The following is a 13,452-nucleotide window of genomic DNA, read 5'->3' on the forward strand; positions in this document are numbered from 1 at the left end:
TTCGGTGGAGAGATAACTACTAGTTTATCTCAATAACTGGATTAAACTACAAACTTAATAACTTTAAACGTGAAAAAAGACAAAATATGTAAAGTACTTTTACGGTTGTTTGACACCTGATGATGTAATGTCTGAACTGCTGCGAGAGTAGTAAAACACAACAATATAAATGTTATATTTCATATTAAATTAGTTTACATTGTATCTGAATGAAATTGGCGGCTTACAGGTAGTTGTTCCAGCAATAATGATAATTTGTGCCGCAAAATATTTGAGCACAATAAAAAATGAAAAATTACAATTATATTTTGTGAAAAATATAGTTTTGTTAAAATCTCTGTATCGAGCAGCAATGCATTGTGGGGGATGTAGCTCAGTGGTAGAGCGCGTGCTTCGCATGTATGAGGTCCCGGGTTCAATCCCCGGCATCTCCACAGTTTTTTCACATTTCGTGTGGTAAAATAAACCCTGCCCTAGTGGTCTAAACATGAAATCACGATTCAAAATGCGCAAATGTGCTTCAAAAGAAAGGTTTACGTCGCCCAACCTTTGTTTCTGAATTATTTATTTAACTTTGCTCATAATATTTCAAACAACACAATAACAATTTTAAAGCTTTGGTTGTTTTACCCGCCTGTCAGTAAAGGAACTTTCATACAAATGATTTATTGTGTACAATGAATCAATATAACCACAAGAGGGCGCCTGTGTGCCATCAGTGGACCATCAGAGTGTGAAACGCATTTGACGTCATAGAATATAGTTAATTTGCACTGGTTCTTGGGACATTTTGGTACTTGTTTCATTCTGTGCGCACGTGTGACATCGTTTCAAGCAATGAATGAGGGAAAAAAAAGTGTGGTTCCACTGGGGCTCGAACCCAGGACCTTCTGCGTGTAAAGCAGACGTGATAACCGCTACACTATGGAACCAACTGGCATTATGAGCTATATTTTATGTTTATAAACTTACAAAATAAACCAAGACAGAAGCATCTGCCAGATAAAAGGTTTAGAAACTCTTTTGTCAGTCTGCCCCAGGGCAGCGCTCTGGTGTGCGATGGGCTTTTGGCAACTCGTTAGAACGAGATGGTATTACGTTAGAACGAGTTGGTATTACGTTCGAACGAGAAAGCGCAGTCAAAAATGTTTCACTCACACTGGCAGCAATGAGTTAGTTTCCGTACAAATGAACAAGATAGGTGATTACAGGTCTGACAGTGTCTTCCTCCCCGTTGTCAAATCACACAGACTTACTCTGCTCAGCTTTATCCTACTGTATATTACGCAAAATGTGCGTTCCAAATTATTATGCAAATGACATTTTTCTAAGATTTTCTAAATCGTCAACTCAAATGAGAGTCAGCATAATTTTCAAGTCTTTAAAGGAATAGGCCACCGTTTTTACATACTGAGATATGCTCTTACCTCACTTTAGTCGAGTTAATATATCCCGTCTGGTCTTTGTCCGTGCGCTCTGCCAGGGAAACGGAGCACATACACAGCCTCTCCCACATGTCACATATAGCTCCAAAAAAGCTCACGATAGAAGCTACCAAGCTCTTCCACGTGTTCCCTATTTAAATAAAGTTACGTGAAATGTTTTCATGCGAAGCATATTTACACAGAAATGTAACGTGTCGATTTTAAAATTTTCGTAATGATACGAGGAGTAAAACGTCCGCGCAGTAACTCCTAAAGACTTCCCCCGCTCACTTCCGTCAATAACCTTTAGGAGTTACTGCGCGGACGTTTTACTCCTCGTATCATTACGCCTCACAATATAGTCCCCCTTTTTATCTGCTTATAAAATCGACATGTTACATTTCTGTGTAAATATACTTCGCATGAAAACACTTCACGTAACTTTATTTAAATAGGGAACACGTGGAAGAGCTTGGTAGCTTCTATCGTGAGCTTTTTTGGAGCTATGTGACATGTGGGAGAGGCTGCGTATGTGCTCCGTTTGCCTGGCAGAGCGCACGGACAAAGACCAGACGGGGATATATTAACACGACTAAAGTGAGGTAAGAGCATATCTCAGTATGTAAAAACGGTGGCCTATTCCTTTAACTGGTAGAGGATCAATTAAATGTGGTGGAAAAAAATTCCTAGTGATAACAGTATTTTTTTCAAAAATAAATATAGTAAAAACCTCAAAATCCACTGTTCCAAAATTATTATGCAACTCATCGTTTCAATACATTTTAAAGCTTGTCATTAACTGAAAATGGTCATTTGTTGAATTTGTAGCATTAGGAGGTCATATTTACTGAAATCAAAAGCTATTTCAATCAAAAAAGTATTAACAGGTCAAGTTATATTTTACCATAGGAGCCCGTGTGTGAGAGCAGCTTCAAAATTCTTAAATCCATTAAACTTGTAAGTTTTTGGAGCGTTTCTGCTTGGATTTCTTTGCAGGATGTTAGAATAGCCTCCCAGAGCTGCTGTTTGGATGAAAACTGCCTCCCACCCTCATAGAAGTTTTTTTTGTTGAGGCTCCAAAGGTTCTCAATAGGGCTGAAGTCAGGGGAGGAGGGGGTCCACATCATGAGTTTCTCTCCTTTTATGCCCATAGCAGCCAGTGATGCAGAGGTTTTCTTTACAGCAGGACATGGTGCGTTGTCATGTATGAAGAGGATTTTGTTCGGGAAAGCACGGCTCTTCTTTTTGTAGCATAGAAGACAGTGGTCAGTCAGAAACTCCACATATTTTTCAAAGGTCATTTTCACACCTTCAGGGATCCTAAAAGGGCCTAAAGGGGCCGACCAGCTCTTTCCTCATGATTCTGGCCCAAAACATGACTCCGCCCCCTCCTTACTGACGTCACAGCCTTGTTGGGACATTGTGGCCATTCACCAACCATCCACTACTTCATCCATCTGACCATCCAGGGTCACACGGCCTTATCAGGAACAAGACTGTTTGAAAATGAGTCTTCATGTATTTCTGAGCCACTGCAGCCGTTTCTGTTCATCAGCTTCAATTAACCGTTTAGGGGAGGCCGGATAGAAGGTTTTTGCACAACTGCAGCCTCTGGAGGGTCCTACACCTTCATGTTTGGGAGACTCCAGAGGCACCAGCAGCTTCAAATACCTGTATGCTGCTTTGTAGCATCTGTTCTCTTAATCTGATGTGTTTGTCTGGCAGAAACCATCCATATTGTGCCTTTATCTGCACAAACCCGAGTGTGCTCTGAATCATCCACAAATCTCTTATCTGTATGATGATTATACTTAATCTTTCATGAAATATCGAAGGTTTTCATACCTAGACCAAGACATTCAACTATTTTACGCTTTTTATCAGCAGAGACACCCTTTTTCTTTACCATATTGCTTGAAAATGATGATCTGCATAATAAAGTGGAACACCCTTTTTCAGTAGTTTTTCTCTTAACTGGGCTTAACCTGAAAACTAATCATCCCAGGTCTCTGAGATTAATGTCAGTGATTAATAGAGCCCCGAGACACAATACCATCCATGAGTTTCATTATTTTTTTATTATTTTTTTTTACCTTGTGGACACAAAAATACAATTTGCATAATAATTTGGAACGCAATGTATTTAGCCATATCAAACCAAGGGCTAAACCACATCAGGCCAAAAAAGTCAATGACAAAATTACACAAGACAAAGGCTACGAGTTTGTAACTGAGTTATCAAATCTTGTTTATGTTCATGAGTCTCTGATGGCGGATGGGAAAAACTGTTCATGTGGTGGGGGGTATGGGTCTGTATGGACCGTAGCCTCCTGCCTGAGGGGAGAAGGGTGAATAGTCTGTGCCCAGGGTGAGAAGGGTCAGCTGTGATCCGACCCACACGCCCCCGACAGAAATTAATTAGGAGGGACAGGAACAAATATGCCGGTGGTATTGCATTTTATGTTCAAAGTGACATCCCAGTTAAAGAACGAAACGACCTTAAGTGGCAGAATATTGAAGCCTTGTGGGTACAAGTTCATCTACCACATTTAAAGCCTATCTTAGAGAGATGTGTATACAGACCTCCTAGTGCCAATATCCAATATCTAGATGATATCTGTGAAATGTTTGACGCTGTCTGTGATCACAACAAAGAGATATTCATCTTACCATCTCTTAATATAGACTGGCTCTCACCAAACTGCCCAATGCATGAGAAACTTAAATCCACAGCCACTACATGTGGCCTAAAGCAAATTATGACTCAACCAACAAGAGTTGTGACTAGTGCATTGGGGACTTCGGCCACCTGTTTAGACCATATTTTTCTCTGTCTCGGTGCTTACTGGCTGTAGTAACCATAATATCATAGGGGTCACAAGGAAAACCAAATTATCTAAAAATGGCGGTAAAATAATTCATAAAAGAACATATAGATATTTTAATCAAGAACAGTATACAGATGATATTCAAGCAGTAGACTGGTCAGAAGTGTGTGAAGATGTATTGCATATTATTATATTATTATATAATATATATTATTATATATTATATATTGCATATATAATATTGCATATTAATTACAATTATTGACAAGCTTGCTCCTTTGAGGAAAAGAACTGTAAGAAATAGAGGTCCATGGCTGGATAAAAAATTAAAAGAACTAATGCTGTCTAGAAACAATGCTAAAATAAAAGCAAATATTTCTGGAGAATCAGATGATAAAGAAAGCTACAGAGCTCTCAGAAATTTTGTAGTTAAAATTAACAAAAAGAAGAAAAGGGAGTGCTTTCAGGAAAAGATCAATAGAACAATAACAGTAGAAAACTGTGGAATTACATTAAATGAATTAATGGGCAGAAGTCTCTGCCGCTTTACATGTAGACCTTGAAGGAAGTTTTATCACAAATCCAGTGGAAATTGCAAATTATTTAAACAATTATTTCAAGTAAGGTGGAGAAATTAAGATCTAACATGAGTGTCGTATGATACAATATTAAACAAAATAAAGAACAAAACTAACTGTACTTTTGAATTCAAACAAGTGGACAGAGCTTCTGTTGAAAAGATTCTTGTAGCTCTTCCAGACGGAAAGGCGTCAGGAATGGATCATTTAGACTGGAGACTCATCAGTGTGGTAGCTAAAATTCTGTCCTTTCCCATCACTCATTTGGTCAACTTGAGTTTATCACAGTGCACATTTCCAAAGAAATGGAAGGAGTCCAAGATAATACCTCTACCAAAGAACAACACATTTATAAGACAGAATAGCCCACCTATCAGTCTATTGCCTCTACTGTACTAAGCAAGGTAATGGAGAAGATTGTTTTTGAACAGATTCATGAATATTTCTTTTCCAACAGGTTAATCACTAAGTATCATCATGCTTATCGTGAGGGTCACTCCACGTGCACTGCGCTAACTCACATGACAGATAAGTGGTTAGAGGAAAAAGATGGGAGAAAATTGGTTGGTGCAGTGATGTTGGATTTCAGCGCTGCATTTGATCTGATAGACCACAAAATACTGCTTTGAAAATTAGAATGTTATGGCTTTTTACCTTCAGCCTTGTCAGTGTGTGTTCTTTAATGGTCAATACTCCTCTACCAAAGCAGTCCACTGTGGAGTTCCCCAGGGCAGCTGCCTTAGCCCTTTACTGTACTCTGTATTTACTAATGATTTACCTTTTATTTTGGAAAACTCAACTGTGGTCATGTATGCAGATGACTCCACTCTGTACTGTTCAGCAAAAACACCTGATGACGTTTCAAATCTGTTAAATAATTATTTAGAAAATATTAACAATTGGGTGAAGGATAACAAACTGGCTTTAAACAGAACATAATTTTTGGCACAAGATCAAAACTGTCAAATGAAACCTCACTGAAATTGTTAGTTGATAGGCGTGAACTGAAACAGGTGAAGCAAACCAAGTTATTGGGTGTCACCTTGGATTGTCACCTTTCTTGGTCCACTCACATCAATGAGATCATGGCCAAGATGGGAAAAGGTTTTGCAATATCCAGGAAATGTATGGCATACATACCCACGTCTATTGCTAAACAGGTTGTACAGTCTCTTGTTCTGTGTCATTTGGAATACTGTCCAGTCATCTGGTCATCTGCTTCACAAAAAGATCTTCACAAACTTCAAGTGGCACAAAACAGGGCAGCCAGGACTGTCCTACAGAGTTCCTACAGGACCAGTGTGGCACTAATGCATTCACGCCTGACTTGGCTTGCAGTCAACAGCAAAATTAAACCAAGACTAATTTCACTAATGTGGAATTCAATATTAAGCAGCTTGTGTCTGTAGAAAGCAGCCACCCATACGCCACTAGGGGTGGTGGTTTAAAACTTCCTCATCCCAAAACAAATTCTCTGAAGTCCACAGTGCTTTACAGAGCAGTATTTACCTGGAATCCGCTCTCAGTCTGCACACGCAGAGAACAAAATAAATACACATTTAGAAACATGTCTTCACGAGAACTAATGCAGATGACCATGCGACTTTTCCAGCAATGTTATTTATTTACTGAACTGTGTTTCACTGTGTGGAAATATGTGTCTTCTTGTTTGCAGTTTTCTAAATATAATATGTTCTTAGCTTAAAGTGACATAACAGGTGTTTCTTTGCTATCTCCTGTGACCTCCTGTTGACCTAAGTTGGCCTTCTCCTGCTAACCTGAGTGACCATGAAATAAAGTTAGACTACAGTCCACTTGTTGTTTGCATGGCATCTGTTTAAGGACATCTATTTTGGTGTCATGGTTAGAATGATCTGTCTTAGACCAAATAAGGCAGCTTCTGTGGTATATAAGCTAGCTGCTTTGTTAAACCTGCAGACTCTCTGCGACTGTCTTCACACTGTCCTCTTGTGCTAATAAAGGCTCTAAGAACTACTTTGCTTTTAGCATTTTTCTTAGCATTTTTGTTAGCCACAACATCCACAACTGTATTTCAGTAGGCACTTTAAAGCATGTTTTGCAAATTCTATTTTTGGTAAAGTATGTAATTGTAGTCCTTTGAAGGACCCCAGGAAGACTAATAAAACAATAAAACAATAAATAGGACTTGGAGAGATGGAGCTCGCAGCCAATGAATGACCCTCTCAGCAGCACAATGCGCTGCAGTCGATGCTTGTCCCAGTCTGTAGTGCCGGGGCACCACACGGTGATGGAGGAGGTGAGGATGGACTCGATGGTGGCCGTGTAGAACTGCACCAGCATCATGGTCGGCAGCTTAAGTCTCCTCAGCTGCCACAGGAAGAACATCCTCTGCTGGGCCTTCTTGATGAGGGAGCTGATGATTGGCTCCCATTTGAGGTCCTGGGTGATGGTGGTGCCCAGGCAACGAAAGGAGTCCACGATGGAGATGGGGGTGGGAGAGTCTGTCAGGGCGAGGGGGGACGGTGGGGCTGTGTCTTTCCTGAAGTCCACGATCATCTCCACTGTCTTCTGGGCGTCCAGCTCCAGGTTGTTGTGGCTGCACCAGGACGCCAGCTGGTCCACCTCTCTCCTGTAGGCGGACTCATCACCGTCAGTGATGAACCCGATGAGGGTGGTCTCATCCCCAAACTTGATCAGTTTAACGGACTGGTGACTGGTGGTGCAGCAGTTTGTGTACAGGGAGAAGAGCCAGGGGGAAAGTACACAGCCCTGAGGAGTTCCAGTGTTTGTGGTCCAAGTGTCTGAGACGATCTTCCCCTGCCGCACGTGCTGTCTCTGGTCTGTGAGGAAGTCAGTGATCCACGTGCAGAGGGGGGCGAAGGGGCCGGTGCTTGAGGTAGGACTTTATTGATCTGACAATCGAGAAATTGAGCCTCTATCTGTCAGATCAATAAAGACCTACCTCAAGCACCTGCCCCTTTGCCTTGTGCCCTATAACAACAACACCCGTCCCAAGATAGCAATTAAATAAGAAACAAAGTCAATTTAAGTCACAACATAGTCAAATGTCGGTTTTTATGTAACATAACATGCACATGGTTCTTTTGGGACTCTTCCTTTGGCAGCATTATGCATGTCATGAAAATGAGAAAAAAAGATGTGAACGTTATTGAACCTGCCGCTGAGTTCATGTGTTTTATAGCGTATCGAGCACTTTGGTGAGCGCACACAAATAACATACTCATGAGACGATTTACCATGGGCCCTACAATTCTTAACCGATTGTAACCTCGGTCATAGTACCAGCAGTTCATCTTGACATCCCTAGTGTGGTCTGGATTATTTTAACCTCCAAAACCATTTGTCTTCTTGCCTCTTATTTAGGCGGCTGCATATATGAAAAAAAAAACACCTAACCCCAAAAAAATTGCTACAAAAGGTTTTTCAATGGTTTTCTGTAGTATCAGGTGTGCTTATTAACATACTAAAAGTCTACCAAAATCTGACCACTGGAAAGGTCTAATTTTCAAGATGGCGTCCAAGAGGGTGGCGAGATCCTTAAAATGCCCATTACTCCTTTATTATTCATCCTAGACAAGTCATTTTGGTGTCTAACCCCATGTTTTGGGTGTCTAGGAATCCAATGGGCATGTTCAAATTGTAGTGACATGATCACATAATTATGATATACAAATCGTGGACAAAGACTCAGTTGTCATGGCAACGGCACACATTTTCAACACAACCTTTGCTTCCCAGAAGCTTAGAGGGGCATGGATGGGCTCATTTTAAAGCCCTAACCCTCTTCTTCCCAACGCAATAAAAGGTACGTCATTTACTCACGGAGATATTCACTAAAGTCTGCGAGGCGAGCGACCACGTCGGCCCTGACATGGTAGATCTGGAAGGTTAAAACCCTTCCAGGTCTACCATGTCAGGGCCGACGTGGCCTCTCTGTTATCTTAGCATTTTATCAGTTAGCATATTTACATTATAGTGAAAGGATTACAATTACAAAGTGATTACAAATCTTCATTATTTTTGAAGAAATACCTTTAATGTGCACCAGATTTACAAATAGTCATTGTCACACTGTTCCTCCCATAAAGGTGGATTATGTGGACTGGCACAATTTTCCACTTGACGTGGTCCACAAGCAGGTGTGCATGGTAGTCCACATCCTCTGCAACGACACCGTGGTGTTCGGCAGGCAGTTGTGCATAAATATCTCATTCTTCTGGAACTCTATAACTCCGGGAAGTTATGTCACAACCTGTGAAAGCGTGAATAAACAGTAACTGAGAACACAAGTCACCCCCCAAGACATGTTTCATCTCGTTGATATTTTATACTTTAGGAAGCGTGGATTTGTCCAAATGAAAATAGAGGTCCCCGTTTTTCATCTCAGCCTAGTACAGAAGAAGAATATGTAAGTCTGTATCATGGTCTATCAAGATCCTGGGCTGATGTTGGGACACCTGCATCGCAGCCTTCACAGCGTCCATGTCTGCATCTCCTGTGCTGATAATGTTGCAGTTGTTCTTCTGCAGTTCCTCAGTCACAAGACCAATAAGTTCTTGTTTGTTACATGGTCTGCAAAGAAAATCTTCTTTTCCCACAAATTCAATTTTGCACTGAAGGATCTTCACTGTAGCCATCACAAACTACAGTTGCTTTACCATAATGACGCATCAAGCAAAGAATGTCATAAATGTCATTTGCTCAGAGTGTTTTACCAGATTATAGTGTGGATCTGAAAGGGGAGTGACATGAATGTGGTGGATGGGGATGGAAACCTGGTCTCACCATACCCTCATATTCACTTCGTAAAGAGAGTCTTCTTCTTGTGGATTTTCACAATTGCACTCCGTTTTCAGGAGGGAGGGGTGAACTCCTTTTAAAGTTTTAAACAATTGGATCTGATTTTACACAATCGCTAGAAAATTATAATTGACTCGAGTTTACGGATGGCTAAGGCCAGGCTAGTTTGTGCCAGTTCTGACCGTTAAAACTGCTGCCCTGAAAAGTCTCCTGTAGATGGTCCACTGTAATTGCACAACTACCTGCCGACCACCACGGTGTAGTTGCAGAGGATGTGAACTACCATGCACACCTGCGTGTGGACCATGTCAAGTGGAAAATTGTGCCAATCCACATAATCCACCTTTATGTGACAATGACTATTTGTAAATCTGGTGCACATTAAAGGTATTTCTTCAAAAATAATGAAGATTTGTAATCACTTTGTAATTGTAATCATTTCACTATAATGTAAATATGCTAACTGATAAAATGCTAAGATAACAGAGAGGCCACGTCGGCCCTGACATGGTAGACCTGGAAGGGTTTTAACCTTCCAGATCTACCATGTCAGGGCCGACGTGGTCGCTCGCCTCGCAGACTTTAGTGAATATCTCCGTGAGTAAATGACGTACCTTTTATTGCGTTGGGAAGAAGAGGGTTAGGGCTTTAAAATGAGCCCATCCATGCCCCTCTAAGCTTCTGGGAAGCAAAGGTTGTGTTGAAAATGTGTGCCGTTGCCATGACAACTTGCTAATGTTAATATATAGAGTCTTTGTCCACGATTTGTATATCATAATTATGTGATCATGTCACTACAATTTGAACAAGCCCATTGGATTCCTAGACACCCAAAACATGGGGTTAGACACCAAAATGACTTGTCTAGGATGAATAATAAAGGAGTAATGGGCATTTTAAGGATCTCGCCACCCTCTTGGACGCCATCTTGACAATTAGACCTTTCCAGTGGTCAGATTTTGGTAGACCTTTAGTATGTTAATAAGCACACCTGATACTACAGAAAACCATTGAAAAACCTTTTGTGGCAATTTTTTTGGGGTCAAACCATATATGCAGCCGGCTAATTCAGCACGCTACATTAGTGAATGTTTGGAGGTCGAAATCTCCGAGCTGGAGATTTCAACTGGAACGCAGCACCAACTCCATAATTTCCGACTCGGGAAACTCGGGACAGAATCCTTTAACCCGAGAAGGAGCGTTTAAAGATGTGCCCGACGTGACATGTAACAAATGTAAAGATTCAATAAACCACATTGTTTGGCAGATGTTTCCCAAATGAACGTGTTAAATGTCAACGTGAAGTAGATAAGCTTTGCTGCCAACGTCTTCATGAACGGTTAAAAGGAAAATATGAAACAATTATAATAAATACAATACATTACACTATTTGATAATATTACAATGAAGTGTCTCTGTGAACTGATTGTGATGCTTGAACATGAGGAACAAAGTTGTATCTTTTACCTCCGATGTTTCCGACCAGGAAACAACTGGAACACTACAACAAAAGTTTTATCGTGGTCGGATTTTCCTACTTCCTTCTTCTTGTTTCTTAGATCTGCAGGTTTAGCAGGACCTTGGTCCCATCAATAGGGCTCAGCTTAACTATCTGTCGCTGGATCAGTCATAAACAAACCACTGATATTTGAAATGTAAATGTTGCTGTGCTGTACTTCCTTGTTATTGTTGACACAGGTGAGAGAGGGGGCGTGGCCTAACACACACAGGTGAGAGAGGGGGCGTGGCCTAACACACACAGGCGAGAGAGGGAGCGTGGCCTAACACACACAGATGAGAGAAGGGCGTGGCCTAACACACACAGGGGAGAGAGGGGGCGTGGCCTAACACACACAGGTGAGAGAGGGGGCGTGGACTAACACACACAGGTGAGAGAGGGGGCGTGACACACACAGGTGACCCGTCTCCATGTTCATCCCTCTCTTAGACAACGCTACTTTGAAGGTAAGGACTGTAATCAACTAACTGTTTGCGATGTTACAAATGGGGCGGTTACAATTTTGTCAGTACCAGAACTTTAATGATACTTTCCATACCGATACCTGAACGATATTTTCCTAGAATATTATTATTGGCCCTGATGATGCAATTCCAGGGATTAAACTGTACGTGGGTGATTTAGTCTGTGAAGCCAAGTCTTAGACACTTGGGAGTTATCTTTGTCATTGGTGCAGCCCTGTGAGCAGCTGACGAGGAACTGCTTCCTTCCTCTAAGGAAAATCTCTAAACTAAGGAATATGGTCTCACGAAATGATTTGGAGCTGATCATTTATGCGTTTGTGTCTTCGCGTTGAGACTATTGTAATAGTTTGTTTTCATGTCTGAACAAGAAAGGGCTTCTCGACCCGCACAAATAGGACGACCCACATATCCCCTATTCTAAAACAACTTCACTGGCTGCAAGTGGTCAGGCTCCGTCACATCAGTGATGTGATCCTGCCTTACACCCTTGCACGGGCTCTGAGGTCTGTGGATGACCTTCCCGGCTTTGGAACGATCTTCCGACCTCTTTGCGCTCGATTGACTCTGATGACACCTTCAAAAGACTTTAAGACTCATTTATTTGTTTAACTTCTCTTGGCCTTCTATGATTTTTGTGTTGTCTTGTCTTTTATATTGTGTCATTTCTGATTTTTGAAGTGTGTTGTGAAGCATTTTGTGGCTTTTTGTCTGTGAAAGGTGTTGAATAAATAAATGTTACTTACTTAGATACGTCACCTAGAACAGTGGTTCCCAACCTTTTTTGTATCGCGTACCCCTTGACCCTGAGTGAACGGTTCAGGGGAGTACTCAGACCCCCCTATTGTGACCATCTAAACCAGCGGTTGGCAAGTTTGCGTTGTGGAGGGACGATTTCCATCATTGCCAAAACACCCAAGGCCCGATCTTCAACATTGTAACCCAAAGTAAAGAATTATTTTCTGCAAATGCAAAAGGTTTTACATCAGTGGTTCCCAAGTGTCAGGGCTTGGGAACCCGCCATTAACCTCAGATGACAAGCTGAGGACCCAAATAAAACTGTCATTTGTCATATATCATATAAAATATTATATTTTCCACGCAAGTTTTTGTTGAACAAACAGTAGATATCCCTTTAAAGAAGCTATACCTGATTGTACAAAGAAACACGGTCACTTAAATTTCAAATTGCTATTTTCTGGTCCAAACTCATCTCAAACTTTCCTAATGCATTTACAACATCAACATTCGTCACAGGGACTGAGTTTAAACCAGGTTTCACAACTTTCAGGAGGAAAACTGTCACTTCACTGTAAAAAATGCCTACGAGCCTGACATTTTGTGACTGCTTAAAAGGCTTTAAAACCAGCGTTTTTTGGAAAAATGTCTGCTTTGACCATATATTAAAGGACAACATTTTTTTGTTATTCCAATACAGAAAATAAAAAAAAACAAGGATAGCTCCTTTAAGACTGAAATTATGATCAAAAACACCCAATAACATTCATTTTAACAGACACAGTTAGTGTTTCCATGCAGTTTCAGATGGAAAATATAGAAAAAAAGTTCCCTATAGACTCGCGACCCACTGAAAATGGTTCCTGAAAGTGGTCCCAACCCACCAGTAAAGACTCACTGTGTATGTACATATGACAGGACATTTTTTAAATACTGACACTATTTCTAGAGTACTTTAACAGATATTTGATCTCTTATTTGCAAAGTAATATTTCTCAAAATCATCTTGGGGGCCAGAGGTTCTGTGGCCCCCGGACCTGACGTTGCCTACCCCTGATCTAAACTAAGAGTATTCGGTATTCAATAGTGCGCTGTGTTCAA

This window comes from Gobius niger, assembly GCF_951799975.1.
Source record: "Gobius niger genome assembly, chromosome: 11".
NCBI classification, from domain to species: domain Eukaryota; kingdom Metazoa; phylum Chordata; class Actinopteri; order Gobiiformes; family Gobiidae; genus Gobius; species Gobius niger.